General features: G+C 43.3%; 1 long non-coding RNA gene across 1 annotated transcript; it reads right to left on the bottom strand.

Moving 5' to 3' along the window:
• Positions 1 to 21,095: 21,095 nt before the first annotated feature.
• LOC146789510 (uncharacterized) lies at positions 21,096 to 21,735 on the bottom strand. The gene is made up of 3 exons (XR_014969810.1): positions 21,713 to 21,735; positions 21,376 to 21,620; positions 21,096 to 21,294 (listed from the first exon to the last, which is right to left on the bottom strand). It is a non-coding gene; the product is annotated as an uncharacterized LOC146789510 (long non-coding RNA).
• Between the last annotated feature and the right edge of the window lie 365 nt (positions 21,736 to 22,100).

A 22,100-nucleotide genomic window follows, 5' to 3' on the forward strand; every position in this document is an offset into this window, starting at 1 on the left:
CGTCTGTATGGATATGTCCCCTGTTGATAGTAGTGGACCTCTCATATATGAATTATGCTGCAATGATTCTTTTGCTCTGAATATGGATATGCAAAGCGTCCTGCACTTATCTACTGATGTGATCTTTTTGTCTTCCTCTCTACTTTGCAACTATGTATCTACTTGCGCTTTATATACCCTGCACTGGTTATATGTTCTCATAAAGCATAAAAAAGATTTAAAAAAAAGAATATTTTGGCAATCCTTTTCAATAAGAATATTACTTTAACTCCCATATGGACCTTTATCCTTCGTGCTATGAATCTGATGCACTGTTATACGAGAAGCCAATGGAGTACCATGTTAACAGCATCAAGTGTTACGGGTGGTATGCTGCACCGCGTTGTATGCTTGGCTTTACAACCAAGATAACATACACAGAGGATCAACCAGACATATGTTATTGAGATAATCCAGTTTATAAAACTTGCAAGATGCCGTTTTTAACATTTCTATATTTGGGCATTCAGTGTTTTTGATTAATTATGCATGAATTAAATAAACTTGAGATAATCCACCCTTGATTAAATGGTAGCAGCATATATGAGAACGTGACTAGCACAGTTCAGCAAGTGGCATCATTTGAGCAGCATAAAACAAGTTCTCATCATTTAAATGTCTAGGTTTCTTATCACTGGTGATGGCCAGTCATAACATGTCTTGGCATGTTTTGCCACAAATAGGGACACCGAACTTGTCACCATTAAGCTTCAAAAAGTGTTTGCATCCTCCAGAATAAATTCCCAGGAAAAAAAATAAAAAAGTCCTGGAAGTGATAGGCCGAACACTGCATAAAATCAGCAATACATCTTTAAATCTGGGTAAGGTGCCCTGTGATCTGACACCACCACTCAACAATCCATCCTTTACTGCATCAGAACTGCGAAATTTCAACTCCGTCTCCCGTCTTTCAATTTACAGTTTCTCAAGAGCCGCAGGCCTTTTCTGAAACCAATAATCTCCTCCATGGCTTCCCAGACATATTCAGACCAAGGCAGGGAGCTGAATCAATTTTGCTGGTTTCAAAGGATCTCCCCCAGGCTGCATACGGGAATTATGTCACAACCATCATCATCCTGGACACCATTGCTACATCTCCTTATCAACAGTGGGCTGAAGTTCTTAACACATGGAAACAATAGTTTGATATCTGCATATTGATTACTATTGTCCAAATATCTGGGAATGTCTGAATGCATCCCTTGAAAGCCAATATATGTTTTCATTTGATTTATCGGACAGTGTTTTCAATAGGGAGATGAGGAAATGTATGAACATCTCCTTTTGCTTTGCTTATTAGCTACCTGGCAGGTGTGTACCTGGGGGATGGAATATTAATCGAGTTTGCTTCCCTCATGTTAGTAATATTATTCAAAAACCAACGACCAAGCTCGTTACAAAAAATCTGCATATGCATAGCAGGGGAGCAGGTTATCCATGAATATTGAGAATATTTCTTAATCAATATTGGAGGCATTGTTTAAGCTTGACAAGAAGAATGGTTTTGTTTAATCAGTTATCGGGTGTTTGTATTTCCTAATCTGCTCAAGCACACGACAATGAAGTCCCTATTTGCAATCTAACGTCCACATACTTTTTAAGTCGATGAGTCTTCATGAAGCAAAGGCACATTCACCAAGATTTTGTATCAGATTAGTGTTACTTTTTCAAAACGCAGACCTGATGCAAACTCATGTTTGGGATTTACAAACTGATACAAATGGCAATTGGCGTTGGTTTGCAACAAAAAGTAACGTAAAGAAGTGCCCCTGCCTTGCAATACTTTGCATCTGGGAGGCTTTCTGTGGATGGTGGATGGGCGTTCCTGTGCATCCACATATGGATTTTGACACAAATGCATAATTATGAAGACTTGTAGACGTGGATTTATGCCAAAATCCTGTGCCTACTTGAGGCTGGTATAACAAGGAGAAACATCTTTTATGTCTCATAGTTATTTTCCTCTTTGAATGTGTGCTTCATTCTGCAGTGCACATAGATAGTAGAAATATCCTTAAAACATAGTTTTTGTGAAGGAAGGTACTCCTTCCTAAACAAAAACTACACAGACTACAAAGCAGACACCCTTGCACTATGGTGCACGGGTGGCTGAGTTGGTGCATGGCTGCACACAGTGCACCAGTGCATGGAGGGGTCAGAACAGTGCTGCTTCTTTGTAGATATTGCGGAGTTTGCTCTCTTAAGTTCATGCAACGCAGCACAGCAACTTTGCTTGTGGCAATGCATTGCGTGAACTCTTAGTAAATTTGTGTCATAGTTTTGTGTTCTGTTCACATTTTAAGGCAACAGAAACCGAAGAACATTTTGATCCACTTATTGAGTGAGATAATGGAAATATCCATCTCCATATTTCCACCATTTGCCTGTGCAGATTCTTTTAGGGACGGGGGTAAAGTCTATAGGTTGAGTTTGCTTTAAGTATTGGTCCACGGGGGGCGCTAGAGAGCACAGAGAAAGATGGCTGCCTTTTAGGGCTGCTCTGCTGGTCGAGGAATCAATCCGTCTAATATCCTGTAACAACGCGCCATCCTTAGGCAACCTGCACATTTTCTGCACCCTTAACCAGTGAGGACTCTAAAGGTGTGGTTGTTATTGCAATTCTGCGCTGCTTCTCGCCCTAAATGATATTGCCTTACCTCTCCACAAAATGGCGGCACCGGAGTGCTCTCGGCGCTGACGCCTGACAGTGTGCGGCTGCCGGCGAACTCCGTCTGATGCTCGGCAGCTGGGATTCCTCCCATGGGGTGCCTGGCAGCCCCGGTGTTACATGTGAGCCCCAGCTCCCACCAGTGATCGGCGGTAAGACCAGTGCGTTTGCGGCTCACACCCCCTGCCAGACGCGTTTGCTATCTACGCGGCACACCTTGGGGCCTTGTTGAATCAACACGCGGCCTATTAATTACACCTGCGGCCGCCGCCGGTGTGCTGTGGGCGGTGGACCCCGGGGCGTGTCTCGTGCGGCCTGCAGAGGACCCTGTAGCCAGACCCTGTAGAGAGGACTCTACCGTGGTTCGGCGCCTTGTTCCTCGCTGCGGGAGTGCCTGGCCGCCCCCTGTTGTTGCTGCTGCTGTGGCCGGACTTGGCGGTGTTTCATCTGCCTGCGGCTGTTGGTATTCTGCTGGGCTCTCCCGTCGCTGAGATTGTGCGCCCCTCCGCTGGAGTGCTTTCTGGCTGCTGGACTGGAGTGCTGATGACAGGGAGTTGAGGCATTGTGGATCCCAGCGGGGAAGCTGCGCTGCCCTTTTTTCTCCCGCAGACGCTTTGTTCTACTCCAGCGGTCGCACATTGGATTTGACATCAATGTTTGCAGGCGCCTGGCTGTTGTCTTGCCTGTAGTTGATCTGCCTTGCCCCTGAATCCATGCCAGAATGTTTGTGGCAGACTGTAAATTATTTCCTGGTCAGCCTTCCTGGGGCCTCACTCTCTTCCTTTCCGGTTGTGCTTTCCCTTGGGATTGAAGGTGTATCATGGCGCCAACCTGCTCAACCTAAACCGGTGGTCTGGGGGCATGACTCGACACCGCCTGGACGACACATGTGGGGACTGCGACGCCTGAGAGATTTCACGGCTCTACCAGTGCCATATCGCTTGTGCAAGACCCAGTGATTGCCCTGCACCGGTTGCGCTTGTCGAGGTGGTTATGTGCGCCTAACCGTGAATGACCGTATTGACTGGATGTGGAAAACGCCCTCACGCGTGGACCGGGCAGCACTAATACTGTGGGGGACGCAAGCTCCCTGCTCAACACCGTTTTGTGCTACTGCTGTAGCTGTTAGCCAATAGCGACCTGGACGCCTCAGATCTGCGCAGATTAGCACAAGTGTACACACCTGCTGCGCCAAGTGACGCACTACAACACTGGCTCTTCATCGCATTGGTTCTGTACGGTACCAGTCATTCTGCCTCTGCTGTGCACACCACCGGATCCATATTAAGCACCATCATGGGAAGAATGGATAAGCAACAGGCCAAACTCAATTTCAAAGCACATCAACTCATGAAATCTCAGGCCCCAGCTGCTTCGGACACTGAACCAGAACTGGAAGCTGGCGCAAATTCCAAGCTGGAACGCCTGATGCTCAGTATGCAACAAAGTCTGCACACTACCGATGCGAAAATCGACCATCTTAATTTGCGTATGGATAACATGGCGACGAAACTAGACAATGCGGTACAAAAGGGGGTGGTGATGGACGGAGCATCAGAACCAATCAAACACTCACACCCAGTCAACAGATCTGGGTTTGATCCATCACCGTTCTTTAGCCCACTCTGCCACCCCAGTTCAGACATGGCCATATGCAAATCAGTCTGACCCTGTGCCTCATGGGAACAGTCCAGCCCGAACTGGCAAGCCATGTCTTCCCTGGAACGGAAACAAGCTTCCTAGGACCGGTTTCTGGCATGTCAGCCGTCTTCAGCCAGGCTTGCTTGAATCCAGTGGCAAAGTGAGCAAGGGACTCAACGTCTGAGCATACCCTGTCAACTTATGGCGAACAAAGCGGTACAAAAGGGGGTGGTGATGGACGGAACATCAGAACCAATCAAACACACCCACCCAGTCAACAGATCTGGCTTTGATCCATCACCGTTCTTTAGCCCACTCTGCCACCCCAGTTCAGACATGGCCATATGCAAATCAGTCTGACCCTGTGCCTCGTGGGAACAGTCCAGCCCGAACTGCCAAGCCATGTCTTCCTTGGACCGGAAACAAGCTTCCTAGGACCGGTTTCTGGCATTTCAGCCATCTTCAGCCAGGCTTGCTTGAATCCAGTGGCAAAGTGAGCAAGGGACTCAACGTCTGAGCATACCCTGCCAACTTATGGCGAACAAAGCGGTACAAAAGGGGGTGGTGATGGACGGAGCATCAGAACCAATCAAACACTCACACCCAGTCAACAGATCTGGGTTTGATCCATCACCGTTCTTTAGCCCACTCTGCCACCCCAGTTCAGACATATGCAAATCAGTCTGACCCTGTGCCTCATGGGAAGAGTCCACCCCGAACTGCCAAGCCATGTCTTCCCTGGACCGGAAACAAGCTTCCTAGGACCGGTTTCTGGCATTTCAGCCGTCTTCAGCCAGGCTTGCTTGAATCCAGTGGCAAAGTGAGCAAGGGACTCAACGTCTGAGCATACCCTGCCAACTTATGGCGAACAAAGCGGTACAAAAGGGGGTGGTGATGGACGGAGCATCAGAACCAATCAAACACTCACACCCAGTCAACAGATCTGGGTTTGATCCATCACCATTCTTTAGCCCACTCTGCCACCCCACAGAGAGACATGGCCATATGCAAATCAGTCTGACCCTGTGCCTCATGGGAACAGTCCAGCCCGAACTGCCAAGCCATGTCTTCTCTGGACCGGAAAAAAGCTTCCTAGGACCGGTTTCTGGCACTTCAGCCATCTTCAGCCAGGCTTGCTTGAATCCAGTGGCAAAGTGAGCAAGGGACTCAACGTCTGAGCATACCCTGCCAATTTATGGCGAACAAAGCGGTACAAAAGGGGGTGGTGATGGACGGAGCATCAGAACCAATCAAACACTCACACCCAGTCAACAGATCTGGGTTTGATCCATCACCGTTCTTTAGCCCACTCTGCCACCCCAGTTCAGACATATGCAAATCAGTCTGACCCTGTGCCTCATGGGAAGAGTCCACCCCGAACTGCCAAGCCATGTCTTCCCTGGACCGGAAACAAGCTTCCTAGGACCGGTTTCTGGCATTTCAGCCGTCTTCAGCCAGGCTTGCTTGAATCCAGTGGCAAAGTGAGCAAGGGACTCAACGTCTGAGCATACCCTGCCAACTTATGGCGAACAAAGCGGTACAAAAGGGGGTGGTGATGGACGGAGCATCAGAACCAATCAAACACTCACACCCAGTCAACAGATCTGGGTTTGATCCATCACCATTCTTTAGCCCACTCTGCCACCCCACAGAGAGACATGGCCATATGCAAATCAGTCTGACCCTGTGCCTCATGGGAACAGTCCAGCCCGAACTGCCAAGCCATGTCTTCTCTGGACCGGAAAAAAGCTTCCTAGGACCGGTTTCTGGCACTTCAGCCGTCTTCAGCCAGGCTTGCTTGAATCCAGTGGCAAAGTGAGCAAGGGACTCAATGTCTGAGCATACCCTGCCAACTTATGGCGAACAAAGCGGTACAAAAGGGGGTGGTGATGGACGGAGCATCAGCACCAATCAAACACTCACACCCAGTCAACAGATCTGGCTTTGATCCATCACCGTTCTTTAGCCCACTCTGCCACCCCAGTTCAGACATGGCCATATGCAAATCAGTCTGACCCTGTGCCTCATGGGAACAGTCCCGCCCGAACTGCCAAGCCATGTCTTCCCTGGACCGGAAACAAGCTTCCTAGGACCGATTTCTGGCATTTCAGCCGTCTTCAGCCAGGCTTGCTTGAATCCAGTGGCAAAGTGAGCAAGGGACTCAACGTCTGAGCATACCCTGCCAATTTATGGCGAACAAAGCGGTACAAAAAGGGGTGGTGATGGACGGAGCATCAGAACCAATCAAACACTCACACCCAGTCAACAGATCTGGGTTTGATCCATCATCGTTCTTTAGCCCACTCTGCCACCCCAGTTCAGACATGGCCATATGCAAATCAGTCTGACTCTGTGCCTCATGGGAACAGTCCAGAAACTAGACAAACATGGTGCAAAGATAGCCGAGGCTGAAGAGGGTATCTCCACAACAGATGACAATATGGAGGTCGTTAGTGCATCATGCTCCAGCATGGAAAAACTACGTGAAGCGATCCAAGCAAAGAACGAGGATCTCGAAGCCCGCTCATGCAGGAACAATCTACGACTTACAGGCATCCCCGATTCGACTAACACCGGTGCCATGGAAACATATGTGGAAACCCTGCTCAAAGAAATGCTGGGGGCTGAACACTTCTTTAATGTGCTAATTATGGAGAGAGCTCATCGGTCCTTAGCAGCCAGACCTATACCAGGGGCACCTCCACGTCCCATTATAGCTCGCCTTTTGAACTATAGGGATCGTGACACGGCGCTGTGCTTGGCCCGGGAGAAGGGGGCCACAACTTATCAAGGCATGAAAATTGAGCTGTTCCCCGAATTCACCATGGCTGTGCAACAGGCACGACGGGAATTCCACGCCGTAAAGAAAAAGCTACAAACACTGCACATACAATATGCAATGTTATATCCTGCACGACTGAGAATACAACGCGCAGGGAAAGCTTGCATCTTCTGGACGCCCAAAGAAGCCCTGCAATATATGTGACAGATTGAGCGTGTGGAATCTGCACGGGAGGCAGGCACGGACGCTGACGCAGAGGGCTGAACACGTGAGACCTGTACTGACTGGAATGCATGTGATATAGCCTTATTCATAAACTGTTGGTATCAACACTATATGTTATTAATGTTTTCAATTATGATGTCTATTATCCAGCTTTTGCCCTACTGAAACAGCATTTCCATGTATGATCTACGGGTTGTATTGCATATTGTACATCTTTGATATTCACTTGTCCTCTTCTGGTACCAGCTCTATAAGCTTATAGTAGGTATGTTAACAGGTGATACGCCTGATAATCTTTACCTCGACCCCCCCTGTACTGACCAGGGGCCAACGGCTACTAGTGACCCTCCAAATAGGGAATACCCCACAACAGGTTTTTTACTGTGTAAGGCAATGTGAGTGTTTCCCATTTAAGTCTTGTTTTTTTCCCACCCCATGCAAGTGTGACTAATAGAGACCAAAGCGTGTCAAAGAAGTGGGGCATTAAGTGTACAGGGATGTTCAGGAATAAATATAAAAATCGTGGAAGGACCACCATTTTCATTAGTGCTATCCTATCTGCAAATGACAATGGTAGTTTTATCCAGCGGGTTATTTGTTCTTCGAGGCGCGAGATGGCGCTACCGAAATTAGACTGGACCATCACCTGTGTATCCCGATGGAGCCATACTCCCAGGTATTTCACGGAGTCTGTGCACCAAGCCAGCGGGTAATCCAAGGCCACCTGGGGTGTGCTATCCGTGAGGGGCAAGATGATGATTTCGACCAGTTTATCCGAAGACCTGAGAACCATTCGAACCGGATATACTCCCTAATGAGTTGCGCTAAGTGCGTATTAGGATCATGCACGTATAACACCATATCATCGGAGTACATAGAGACTGCTAAGGGTCGCTGATAAAATCGTAGAGCTGCTAGCGCATGACGCTGTCATAGAATACATGCTAATGGTTCAAGCACCAACGTAAACAACAAGGGCGACAGCAGACACCCTTGCCGCGTGCCCCGCTATATCGGGAAAACATCCGACAGCTGACCATTGACTCTCACACGTGTCACTGGGTTCGTATAAAGCAATTTAATCCAGTTAGTAAAAAGGAAAGGCACACCCATGCAATGCAAAATAGCAAACATATATGACCAGGAGCTAGAGTTGAAGGCTTTGGTGGCGTCGAGTAGCACCGCCACTGCCGGGAGGGTGGGTTCGAGAACATGTAAGACCGCAAATAATGTACATAGGTTATGGGACGTGGAGCGGGTAGAGATAAACCTCGATTGATCAGGGAGCACCATGACTAGAAGAAGTAGTTTTAGCCGATTCGCCAGCACCTTTGCCAATATCTTTACGTCAGTATTTATCAAAGACAAAGGTTTGTAGGATTCACAATGGTCCGGGGCTTTATCGGGTTTTAACAAAGTTATTACAAGTGCTTCCCGTAGAGTGGGAGGTAAACTATGGGTCTCGTACGCCTCCATATACATCTTCCACCATTTGGCCTGGGCCTGTCCAAGGGTTTTCTCATTTTGGGAATCTGTCACAAACACTATCCAATTGATGGTAGGTCTACCTATATCTTGTACCCCCCAATTATGTTTACTGGGAAAGGTTAATGATATCAAAGCCTCTCATAGGAAGTTAGTAGCAGTGGCGCTGCTGATTGCAAAGACGTAGCGTCTTGATCTGCTGGGGTGGTAGGCCAGCACCAACAATGAAACAATGGTTACAAGACCTGGTATATTGCCAAGATCATTTCACATGCTATGCTGAGGAATTGCCTGGCGCTTACAAGCCCCGCAATATCTGGGGCCCACTTGCTGCATATCTACTGACTGTAAATGATAATTGATTGCCCATGTCACTGTTGAATTGCACACCTTTGTTGCCACATTTGACTACAGGTTTGCTTACTGTCATGAGATTGTGTATCTGTAAAGTCATCTATTTTATGGTCGCTATGTCCTGCTTTTAAATTGTAAGAACTGTATGTGTCCAATCAACTGCTACAGCTTACGTGATTTTATATATATATTTTTTTAATCAAAAGACAAAAATACATTAAAAAAAAAAAAAGTATGGATCCACAGGGATTTTATCCTTGGCCCAGGATAGTCCCATCAGTGAGGTTAAGTGGGCAATATAATACACCAGGCGCTATACATTTTCAGGGCCTTCGCTAATATTGCACATTTTATTTATAGATTTTAAATCAAGTCTGCCTTGTCTATTAACAATGAAGCAGCAAACATGATTACTTCCCTGCATGTGCTAGGCGTGCTAGTGCTACGTAGAGCCCACATGAAAATATTGACCTGGGCCTGGAAAAAACTTCAAACATCTTGTCTGCCTGTCCTTTTTTTTGTTTGTTTTTTAAGTTTGAGTTCATTAAAGAACAACAAGAAAAAGAACAGCAATAAAATAAATATAACAAATCCTATTTAACATAAAGTGTTTGTAAGGAAAGCAATAATATATAAGGATAGAACTATCATGCTGTATACAAAAACAAATATACACATTATGAACAATAAAGGGAAAGGGCAAGGCAAGGGGAGTAATATGTAATTAATATACAACAATTGAGAGTAAAAGACATAGGAAATAAATAATTTAACATTGAAAGCATAACAATAACTAAGATTGAATAACGTGATATAAACATAGGGGTGTTAAAACCTACTAATCATCTAGGAGTAGAGAGGCAAAGGGAGAAATTAAGGTGGTTTCCATACAACATCTGATACATTCGTAATTTTAACATTAGAAGAGGCAGGCAAAGATAAATATGCTGTTAATGGAAGCCATAAAAGATCTCTTTTAATTGCTAGAGATATAGGGGAAACATAATTTGTGTCTAGTCGATGATGAAAACAGACAGCGTTCCACCTGGTTCTGATAATTACTTTATCTGCCTGCCTGCTTCCAATTTGAGGTTATTAAATGAAAAGCAATAGCTAACAATACATCTATAAGTTTAAAACTCAGTGGTGACTGGGGCCATTGGGGTGATAAAGTGCCTAGGAATATATTTGCTAAGGAAAAAGGGACCTGAACTTTGAAAATTATCGTAATTTGGGACCAGATCAACAGCCAAAATTGGTGGATAGGGGGACACTCAAACAACATGTGCTTTAAGTTGACAGAAGGACAAGGGCAGGACCAACAAGTAGAGGACACATCTGATGAAAAAGGTGCCAGAATCACTGGAGAAAATAGCACCCGTTGATAAATGAAGTAAAGGGTTTGCGTGGTGTTCGCAGCTCGAGATGTTTTGTGAAGCTTAGACCATAATTTGTCCCATGTAGCGATTGGCCAACTTTGTGATAAATCCTTTTCCCAAGCCAATTCAATCTTAGATTTGAGTCTGTCTGGGGGCAGTTGTAAAGATTTGTATATAGTGGATGCAGAGGGGGACGTGTCCAATATTGAAGAGAGATTTTTGTAATTTGCAGGAAGGTTAGAAGTTCTTGATAAAGTAAGGAGATATTGATTAAGGGAGGAACATAGAAGAATATATTGCAGTCTAGAGGACGCTGGTAAAGAAAATTTAGTTTGGAGATCAGAAAAAGAAACAGGTTGATCATCAAGTAAAAGCTGAGATATCCAACGTAAGGCTTTAGAACACCAAGTTTTCCAGTTTATTGAGCGATTATGGATTCGTAATGATTTATTATGCCAAATGGGTTGTTGTTGATAGGAGTTAATTGAGGGATATGATGATGATAAGAGAGGAACCAAGTGTTTACGGGAGTGGGAAACGATGGGAGAACGTAAAGATTAAATATTAGTAGTAAAAACGAGGACTTATTGAAAATCGAAAGGGGCAATAAGAAATGTCTCTATTTTTATCCACAATGGAGGATATATAGGGAGTTCCATAGAGAGTAAACGAGTAGCTTGTTTTAGGTAGAAAGCGGAATGATAAGTTTTAAAACCTCCATTAGGTCTATTCTTTTTTAAAGAAGACAAAGCTATACGAGGGGGTTTGTCTTTCTATAGAAATTTTGGTAAAGTAGAATCAATTTTCTTAAAGTAATATCCAGGAATGTGTATTGGAATCATGGAGATAATATATAATATAAGAGGAGAGAGCATCATTTTAATCGAGTCCAATCGAACCCACCAAGAGAGAAAAAGGGGGTGCCAACGTGTTATAGTGTCATTCAATTTTTTGTTGATATAATAAGAGTTTAACTTTAGTGTTTCAGGAATTACCAGGGCGAACCACAAGCCCAAATATTTTATTTTAGATGGTTGCCATAAAAAAACGGAATGGATAAAGAGATGTTTTTGACATAAAACATTTAAAGGTAAGACTTCACATTTGTCGGTGTTAAGATGGTAGCCTGAAAGCTGAGAAAAAGAGGCTACTTGTTGAAGAAAAGGGGTAAGAGAGGTTGCAGGATTAGAACAATATAAAAGAATGTCATCAGCGTATACTGACATTTTGACCAGAGTGGACGAAATTCAAATCCTAAAATATGATCCTCTTGCCTAATCTAAGTTAAAAAGGGTTCTAACGCTTTGACAAATAACAAAGGTTATAAGGGCCACCCTTGTCGCACTCCTCTAAGCAATGGGAAGTAATCAGAAGATTTACCATTGATAAATATTGAAGATTTGGGGCCTGACTATTACAAAGAAATTAAAGCAATCAACTCAGGAGGAAAGGCAGCCCATTTTAATGCATGAAACATAAAATCCCAGGCAATCCTATCGAAGGCCTTTTCTGCATCCAAAGCAATAGCAGCAATAGGGTAATCTAAGGATGAGGCTTTGCTTAGGACATTAAAGAAGACCCGAGAATTGTCAGAGGCTAGTCTTCCCTTAACAAAGCCGACTTGTTCAGGGCCATTCAGATCAGGTAAACGGGATGAATACGAAGTGCCAAAATCTTTGCAAAGATCTTGTAGTCAGTATTAACTAGGGAAATGAGCCGATAATTCTCACAAAGAGAGTGATCTTTATCTTCCTTTGGGATTAACCAGATCAAGGTTTTCTGAAACATGCCCTGAGATTAACCATTATCAGAGAAAGATTTAAATAAAAGTAAAAGAGTAGGTAAAATGAGTTTTGCAAAATGATCATAAAACTCAATAGTAAAGCCATCTGGTCCGGGTCGCTTTCTCACATCGTATCACCGAGACTGCATGGGAAATTTTCGCTAAAGAAATATATATCTCCAAGGGATAAAAATCACTGTGTTGAGAAGGAGGAGAAGCGATGGATTGAAAATAAATAGAAAGATCAGACAGTTCTGGTAGAGGTTAAGGCATATATAAATCCTTAGAAAATTAAACAAATTCATTTAAAATATCATTATCTTTAAAAATAGGAGTACCAGTAGGGTTCTGCAAAGATTCTATTCTAGTTCTTTCCTTTCTTACTTTTAAGTAGTTAGCCAGCAATTTCCCCATTTTGTTTTGACCCCCATAATAGCGAGAAATACTTTTCAATAAGTAGCTGGAGGCAGCGTATGTAGATAATATGTTAAAAATAAGTTTAGCGTCAATAAGATTTTTCAAGGAAGACTCATTATTAGATTGATAATAAGTATATTCAAACTGTTACATTTTTATTAAGTAATTGAGTGGATTGGGCCTCTAGGGATTTTTTCTTTTGTGATACAAAATTTATAATAAACCCCCTGTCGGCTGCATTAATGGAATCCCATATCATAACAAAAGGAGATTCTGGGGTTGAATAAATAATAAAAAATTTAGAGGAAAAGGAATTAAATTGTTGACAGAAATTAGGATCTAGAAGTAGGGAATAATTAAAGCGCCATCTTTATGGGTGAGGAGAAAAAGGGATAAGGTCTATATCTACATGTACAGGAGCGTGATCTGAGATTAAAATTGATCCAATTTCAGATTGAATGTTATGTTGGGCCAAAGATTTACTTAGGAAAAGGTAATCAACATGGGATTGTGAGTGAAGTGAGGCTGAATAGAAACTATACTCTTGAAGATCAGGGTGGCAAAATCGTCAAAAATCAACCAACGATTTGCGACGTACTGTGGATGTAAATTGTGAATTCATTTTAAAGGAAACAAACTTAATTTTTGAATGACTGTCTAATATGGGATCGTGGATTTGGTTACAGTCACAACTAAATATAATACAATCATCATCATATAAAAGCAATTTGTCAGAAACATTAGTCCAGAAAATTTTATCGACCGAAGTAGGGCCATATACATTAAAAATAACTATAGGAATCCTATCTGTGAGATGTTTAACAATAACCCAACAACCTTCAGCATCAGATTCCTGTTGAACAAGCGACGTGTAATTTTTTAAGATATAAGATCAAAACCCAATTTTTCTTACCTAAAGCTGGAGAATTAAACACATGACCCACCCAACATCTCTTCAGCTTGGAAGCTTTATCTTCAGAAATATGAGATTCTTGAAGTAAAGCAATATCAGTTTTTAATTTTGCTAGATGAGATAGCACCTGTTGCCTTTTAATAGGTTTGCTTGGCCCTTTAATATTCCAGGTAGTCCCCCAAAATGTAACTTATTGATAAAAGTATGAACAAAAAATATGCTTACAAGAGCAAGAATAAAATTAGAATAAGATAGATATAAGGAAGAAAAGTGAAAGAAATGAAGCATTTGTTTTATGAAAGAAAGCATAAGGGAGGAAGAAGTAAAGCAGATAAAGTAAAAGAGAAAATGATAAGAAGAAACCATAGAAGAGAACACCAATAATAGAAAGATAAGACAAATAACAAAAAGACAGTACAAGTCATACAAATGATAACTAAAGAATTTACCTACAAACACAAGACGAAATGGGGGGTGGCAAAACCAGAAGACGACGTGGACAGCACCGGAACTCTACCGAACCTCAGGGGAACCACGGATAAGGATATCAACATATATGGGAGAACATATGGGAAATGGATAGCAGGAAAAATACATCTGTATAAGGAGGAAAGAAAACATTATGAATAAGATGTTACCCTAGAAGAGAGGGATAAGAGAGAGAGTAGATAAAACGGCTTAATAGTTGAGCATTACAAAAATACAAGCGAAACAACATTCAGGGAGTTACATAGACAAGAAAACATCAAAACAGGGCGAAGCAAAATAAAAAATCAAGTAGCTTTTGAAGTATCCGTGACATCAGTTCCATGTTGACAAAGAAATTCCTGCAAAGCAGCTAGCTCCTCAAAAGTGGTAGTCTTTTCCTTATAGGTAACCTTGAAAAGGCAGGGATGGATTAATCCAAATCTGGCATTAATAGATCACAACTGAGGACGGAGATCAAGAAATGTTTTCAGACAATATGGAGTAACTTTAGCCACATCCTGAGAGAAAAATAGTCGATGACCTTTCCAAAAAATGTGTTTCTTGGACTTAAAAGCAGACAGGACTTGTAGGATGTCAGTATATTGCAGGAAAAACATGATGACTCCACGTGGTTTTGCAGATATCTTGGGATCAAGTCTATGAGCCATTTGAATATTAAGTGGAGAAGTAGCAGATATGTCCAGGAGCTTAGGTAATAATGTCTGAAAAAAGACGGTTGGATTGGAACCCTCAATATTTTTGGGAAGACCATAAATTCGGAGGTTATTCCTGCGATTTTGCTTTTCTAAATCTTCAGTGTGTTTTTGAGGAGAGATGTTTCAGACTCTAGAAATGAAATGCGCGAGCATGAGGATTGAAGAGAATCTGTTCTTTGTTCCACAATGAGTGCATGTGATTCTAATGAAGACCACTTGTCATCCAGATGTTGCAGAGATTTATTGGTTTCCTGCATGAAGGGTTTAAATGCACGAATTTCCATAAGAATTACATCCATGGAGGCTGAGGAAGAGTTCACTTGAGACAGAGGGTCTTTTTTTTTGGTCGCTTGGTGGATATCAAAGATATTTTGTTTTGAACCTGTTTTTTTGGGATGGCGCCTGGTGTATGGTCAAGTTTATGAGGAGAAATGTCCTCCATTTTGTTGTGAGAAGAGTCTGACTCAGAGTGCGCAGTATGTTTGGAGGAAGTAGAGAGTTTAAGATTCCTTAGTATCCCCATAAAAAGAAAAAGGGAGCTTAGTAAACAGTGCATAATTTGAACCTTCGAAAGCAGTACAGCAAAGTCAGGCACACTTTGAGAAGAAGAAGGCTTCAACTCTAAAAGAGCAGAGCACACCGGAATATATCAGGAAATCGCAGGGTCCACCCCCTGAACCAATAGACTCACTATAGCATATATACATATACATCCACAATGGATATCTGGACTGGATCAGAGGACCGGCTTTTGGATTGTTTAACCTGGCTTAATGTACAAGACAACAGTCTACAGTTTACTTTGGAATGCAAGCAGAGATTCTGCTGTGTATTTGGACGTAGACATTACAGCAGAGAATAATGGATTGACTACTGCCGTCCATCAGAAGCCCACCGATCGTAACTCTTTGCTTCACTACCATTCTTTTCACCCCGAGCACTCCAAGATAATCTACTGGTGGGGCAGTTCTTGAGATATTGCAGGAACTGCTCCTCAACGGGATCATTTACGGAGCAGTCTAAAGATCTAACTGTGAAGTTAAAAAACAGGGGGTATCCTAACAAAGTAGTTAAGAGCGCTTGTAAACGCGCTCTTAATACATAACGTGAAGCATTGCTGGAGAGGGTGGATAAGCAAAAAGACCAATGTTTAACGGTAGTAACAACATTTGAACCTCTGTCTACAAAAATTAGACAGATAATACGGAAGCATTGGTCCTTATTGGATACTGCAGGTAAGAAAATGCCACCCCCCATATTTGCTTTTCGAAGGGCTCCAAATTTAAAGGATAAGCTGGTCCATACACGGTCGGTCGAACAAAAAAAGGAGTCTGGTCTGTCAACAGGACAATACTGGTGTGGTGAATGTTCAGTTTGTGGATTGACTGAAGTGACAAAGAGTGTCCAACTTGTGAGTGGAAGAACTTGGTACCTCAACAGGTTCAGTAATTGCAATACCACACACGTGATCTATAGGATCACATGTGTATGTGGGTTGCATTATATAGGCCTTACATCGAGAAAAGTTAAGGTTCGAATACAAAAGCACCTAAGTACCTTGAAAGCAGGAAAGTTAACCACACGCATCGTCCAGCACTTCTGTGAATTGAAACATGATCTCAGGGATCTGAGATGGGTAGTGCTGGAGAGGGTGGAGGGTGAGGAATATAATCGTGATGACAATTTGGCGAGAAAAGAGGCCAAATGGATTTACACTGAAATAGTTGACTTCCTGGGCCTGAATGATTCCATAGAATGGAATAAAACAGGTAAATGAGATGGTTGCCATGAAATGTGGGCTGAATGAACAACATATATAAGGAGGCCGTTTACCCAGTTGTTGTAGGCAGCGGTGGGGGCACTCTGTACAAACGGCGACTTGATTTTAGGCACATTTAAAAGAAAAATGTGTCTAGATGAGCTTAATGGTTGTGGGCATCATGAATAAAAGCAAAGAGGATATGGCCTTGTTAAAAAACAACTGTGGCAAATAAAGTGGTGGCTAAGACTAATCAACGATGGGAAGCCCCTTCCTGAAACTGACTATTAGGTTGGGAGTGTTGTGGGTGCTCTAAAGTTGGGCACTAGTGAATAAGGCAAATGAGGATGATTAACTAATATGTTGCAATTTGTGTCCTGGCATATTACGTAAATGTCGAGTGCATATATAAATGTAAATTGATACTTGTATAGCGCACTACTCACCCACAAGGGTCTCAAGGCGCTTGTACGAATACCGCTGTGGAACCCATCCTGGCTTTCCCTGTGAGGCGTCCACTCCTGGGCACCCCCAAGGTGGAGGCCAGGCATCCTTAGCGTTGTGGGGGCCGTTGTGGAGATTAAGCAAGCTATTGCCCAGAGTTGCAGAGTGGGACTCCATGATTGGAATGGCACCGAGGCGAGAATTATCAGGTCCGTGGAATTTTGAGCCCAAGACCCGCCGAGGCGGGGAATTGAACCCTGGTCCCGGGCTAGACCTCTGCATCAGGGTCTGCCGCTCTAATCATTGAGCCACACTTCTCCACAATATATATGCTGATACCTGAAAGTCTAGGCATTTAGTAGCAGGGAATTATTAATTTCTCACAATATCGAATTGTTTGTCTAAAAAATGGTGTAGACAACGTGAAAATAGGTGGGGAATTAGTTCATATTTTGCCCTTGTAAGATGGCCGCCAGGTTGGCAGCGTTCTGGTCGGCGAATAAAGCGTGTGACGTATTTCCGGTCTCGGGCGCATTGAAAATAACGTGTGTGCTGAGAGCTGGTGATCGGGACGGCAGAGACAACTTGAAATCACTGAGAGAGTGAGGTAAAGGGGGCTCCAGGGAAGGGCCGTGGTAAACTGATTAATGGATGAGTACGGGCCGGACCAGGATGGCTGTGATATGGTCAATGGGGACTGGTTGTGCGGTACAAGGGACTGTAACATGCTTGATAGTGAGGGGCGCAATAAATACTTGTGAAGCGTAGGAACAGGCCCCGAGGTGAGCGCATATCATGGGTTAATCAGCGACATTCTCAAATGAGTCTTTAACGCTGTGTGACAGGATGCATAGTGGTTTAGAAATCTAAATGTAGGTGCACTATAAATCATTAGAGAATACAGTTGGCCTTAATCTATAGATTTTAATGTGGATGCCTGGTATTAAGTATGGGCAGCAGGCATAGGGCGGAGTTAGAGAAATAGGAAATATAACCATGTTGTATATGAATTACTCACAATGGGTGTAATTGCAGGTGGAGACTGACATTTGCAGTCGCTAAGGTGGAGCGCGACCATTTGGCGCGGGTACCTTTACGCGGGATGGTTGCAGGTACACGGGACAGCAGCAACCACCCGGTAAATATATGACTGTGAATAGGGGTGATCTCTTTTGGCACGTTCTACTATTTTATTTTTGTCAATAACCACAGATTTGGTGTGAAAAAATATCGAGGTGAAGACTGGCTCCTCGACAGCCCTGATGAAGTTGTCTAGATAGTGTTGCCAATGAAACATGTTGGCCTTCTGTGAGTGAAAGTGCCCATACACATGCCAGTTTTTTAATTCGAGGACACTCACGACTAATAAAAATACATTTTGTATGTGAGTGGTAACCCATTTTTATCTGTGAGGACGTTTTGTTCTCAGTGCACGGTTGGGGACAAGTGAGCACTGAGTGAGCTACGCAGTCTTGGTGTTGTTCACTACACATATTGTTTATGTTGTATGTTGTTTGTTTTCTCACCTCTGAGGATAGTTTGTACACACCTTTTTTTCTGTTTTAAGGTCACGAAAGCAACCAATGATGATATCGTGGGCAAACTGGCGAGTACCATCCAGCAGCTCCTTGGTTGTGCCTACGTGGGGTTCTTTCTGGCCTTTTCCCACATTTTTTTATGTTTGGAATTGTGGTATATACACGTTTACACGGTGTTACACAGTGTGGTTATTGACATTTCTTTTTAAATTGAGCAGCACGAACTAACCAGTCCACGGATATTTGAGCTGGACTGGATTGTGAATGTAAGTAATTATTTCATATAGTTCTAAAATATAGAATTGTTTGATCTAGGGTGGTCAGACTTTTTGTTGTGTGTCACTATAGATATAGACAGTAGAGAATAATGTTTACATAATGAGGGTATTTAAGCTCTCCAATTATAATGAAGAAATTTCTACACAAAAATGAAATACTCTAAGGAGTATGGGCACAAAAAACTAAGTGAACATGAATGTTCTTTTTAAAATAAATGTACCAAAGTGCTGAGAAAAGGCTTCAAAAACATTCTGAATAAGGATGCCTTTAATTATAGGAGCACAGTAAAATTTGAGAAGGGCTGTTTCATATAGGGGGAAAGCACTCTCGGCATTCAAAATGGCGGCCACCGCCTCAGGATAAGGGGAAATCCCTTGGTGCCATTATAACAATGGAAACACTTGAGCATAAAAATTTAAAAACAGCACCAGCAACTCACCACACCGTGAGGGAGAGATGCCTCAAATCTCGTCCCTCGGCGAAGGATGGAAGCGGTCTCCAATCACATGAAGGTTCCTCGGTCCGCCGGAGCTCCGTGCAGTCACGGCATCTTGGAACTGCACCGAAACCACGCCCCTTGTCTGCCTGTCGTAGTCTCACAAAATCAATAGGAAATTGCACCTGAAAGTAATCTGACGGGCCCCTGGAAAGGTGGAGTTGAGAATATCTAGTCAGGTGTGTGCCTATGGATGAGCATGGCTGAGCAGGAAGCCCTGGTCTACCTTCAGTAGCCATTGGTATCTGAACCTACTAAATATTGAAAACTCACCGGACTAGCAAATGGTGGACTCTAAACTAAAAGACAACAGGAAATCTGCAAGTCCATTTTCAAAAATGCTATTATAACCTAAGGGCAGTAAACAATAACCAATAGATGACATCTTACACGGAATAATCAAAGGACTTCAAAGGACGTTTTGCCAATTTCTGAGAGTAGTTTCATGGTAAATCACTTGATAGGAATTATGGCAAGGTATCTTACAGTGCCTACTGGCCATCTGAGGGTGACAACTTTATAGAGACCCCGAATGGCCAGAGTACAGACTGGTCCCCCATGTTCCTTTAGACAGATCTTAGTTGCTGCCAAGAGTCCAAGATTCTGCATTTTTAATTAGCATTAAAATGTCCAGGATAATTTAAATATTTATCAACTATTAAATATTTACCAACTGTTAATCGGAGTTCTCCAGAACATCTAAGTGGGCTATGGGAGTGACAGAGGACTAAAGCTGGTATAACCAAAGTTTTTTTTTTAAAAGGGAGAGGAATTATTTCCTTTATTGATGGTATGGATTCAGCAGGGTTTGACAGAGCGGCTAAATGACTTACTTTATTGCATAATCGGAAGAGTTCACTGAAATAAGAGACTCTGGGTTGACTGAGATCATCATCATAATGTTCCCCTGACCCAATAGAACCGGGACTTACCTGATGTAAGAGCACCTTTGGCATGCCTTCCGTGCGTCTGCTCTGCACATATGCAGGACACACAGCTTCATGAATGAGAAGAGTGGGATTTCTGCACATGTGAACTCTAGTGCTGCACAAAGCAAGATATTTATAGCAACAAGAGGACCCAATATGGTAAACAGGGACCTTGGGTATCGGTACTTACAAAAACAATAGTCCCTGACAGGGAAATGCAAATGAGTACTATATTAATGCTATCCAGCAGGACAGTAATATTTTTATAATGATTCTAGGTTTTATGAGCAGAAAAAATAAAGTGGGACACAATCCTGCGTCTAACGTAATACATTTAACACAAACACAAAAACAAACGCTCAGGCAAGGCAGAAGGCTTGTATGTTGTATAGAAAATAAGACAAGCAGAGTTAAACAACAACACCATTACACTTGAATAACAGATTAAGTTATGTATGCGGTGTAAAATGAGTCGACGACGTTTCGATCCCAATGGGGAAATACTGGGATCATCACTAGGACATAATTATTACATGCCTGAGAAAAGATTGTGCTTGTAAAACAATAGGAAAATTGGGAAAAAGAACAGACAAAAAAATAGTAAGAACATAAAAGCGTCCAGAGTATTTCCTTATCAGCAAGGTGTCGTTGGCGGATGACAAGTGAAAATTTAGGTGCTAGGAGTTAGAACCAGACACGGTGGAAGGAACGTGGTGATAGCGGCTAAGTGAAAAAGAGGTAGCTACCAGCAAGTTAATTGGCGAAGGGAATTGACCGGAACGCTTGCAGCCAAAGGATTGCTTAAGGTCAGGTAATTGTGAACTGAGCGCACGGTGTGGTGGAAACGTTTAAAGCAGAGAAATGACCGAGGATGAGCTTACCATGCAGTGTGCACTAGGTACTGACTTACGGGACTCCAGGGAAATTGCTGGATAATCTTTGGGTTCCGATTGGAACAACCGGCCAGTGAGAAGTCAATCTGGGGAGAGATTTGGAGTATTATTAGTGACTAGAAACGTATGTAAGGAGAAAGGAAGGGCAGTGATGATTACAAACTTACCACAGTGATTGAGCTAAGGATGAAGTGGTCAGTATAAAGGTTCCAGCAGCTACTGAGGCACGATGGGCTGACGAAGAAGGCCGAATTAGTGTGACCCGGGATAGGCTATGGAGGCCAAGGCGAACTAAGCTGGTAAAAAGTTTACCTGAATTGAGACACCGGTGGTGTTCGGTGCCTAGGTAGACAAGTTTGGGCGGTTCGGGGGAACTTGCGCCAGGATATTTGGTGATTGAAGGCCTAGTGACCTGGAGGGAATACGAAGAGGAATCGTGGGTTCAGAATACACTTGGTCTCGGGCTCTCGCGACCAGCGAGGTTGTCTGGTGCGGGGAACTTACCTGCAATGAAGGGTGTCACAATGAACTCCAAAAGGACACAAGGTGACTGGTGCGCAATGGCGGATCCAGCAGGGGGAAGGCACAGTAACCTAAGGTGGGGAGGGTGGAGAATGAGATATGGGCGAGTGATGAAAGCGATAGAGGCAGTGCTATACCTAATGTGGCAGGTAGAAGTCTTACCTTGAAAACAGCGAGGTGTGTGTAGGCTCGGTGGATGGGTGCTCACGCCAAGTTGGGAAATGGATATTTAAACCGATCGTAGTCATGTGAGGCATCACGTGACAAAGGTAATTGGGTAATGGCTAGCACTGTACTGGCAGCCATATTGGAATAGTGTGATTGTGCTCAATTAAACAGGAAAGGACCAACAATTAGAGTGACAACGGGA

The sequence above is a fragment of the Triturus cristatus genome, chromosome 10 (assembly GCF_964204655.1).
Source record: "Triturus cristatus chromosome 10, aTriCri1.1, whole genome shotgun sequence".
NCBI lineage: Eukaryota > Metazoa > Chordata > Amphibia > Caudata > Salamandridae > Triturus > Triturus cristatus.